This window comes from Orycteropus afer, unplaced genomic scaffold, assembly GCF_000298275.1.
Source record: "Orycteropus afer afer isolate SDZICR_OR568_19922 unplaced genomic scaffold, OryAfe1.0 scaffold00438, whole genome shotgun sequence".
Lineage (NCBI taxonomy): Eukaryota > Metazoa > Chordata > Mammalia > Tubulidentata > Orycteropodidae > Orycteropus > Orycteropus afer.
In genome coordinates, this window is record NW_006922025.1 from 2,195,806 (window position 1) to 2,196,577 (window position 772).

Here is a 772-nt window from a genome sequence, read left to right on the forward strand (position 1 = left end):
AGATTCCATGCACTCCTTTTTTGTGACAAAATATCTATTGTTGTTAGGTCCCCTTGAGTCAGTTCCAACTCATAGTGACCCTTTGTACAACAGAACAAAATACTATGCAGTCCTACACCATCTTCACAATCATTGCTGTTTGAGCTTATTGTTGCAGCCATTGCATTGATACATTTTCTGGCGGCTCTTCCTCTTTTTTGCTAACCCTCTACTTTACCAACTATAACATCGTTCTCCAGTGACTGGTCTGTCCTGATAATATGTACAAAGTATGAGAGAGGAAGTCACACTATCATAGCTTCTAAGAAACACACTGCCTGTTCTTCTTCCAAGACAGATTTGTTTGTTCTTCTAGCAGTCCATGATATATTCAATACTCTTCACCAACACCACCATTCAAAGGCATCAATTCTTTGGTCCTCCTTATTCATTATCCAGCTTTCTTATGCACACGAAGCTATTGAAAATACCATGGCTTTGGTCAGGTGCACTTTAATCCTCAAAATGACATCTTTGCTTTTTAACACTTTAAAGAGGTCTTTTGCAACACATTTGCTCAATGCAATACATCATTTGATTTCTTGACTACTGCTTCCGTGGGCATTCATTGTGGATCCAAATAAAATGAAACCCTTAACAACTTTAGTATTTTCTTTCTTTATCATGATGTTGCTTATTTGTCCAGTTATAAGGATTTTTGTTTCTTTATGTTGAGCTATAATCCATGTTTCAAATCTTTTTAGCTTTCAGCTGGAAAGGTGGTATCATCTGC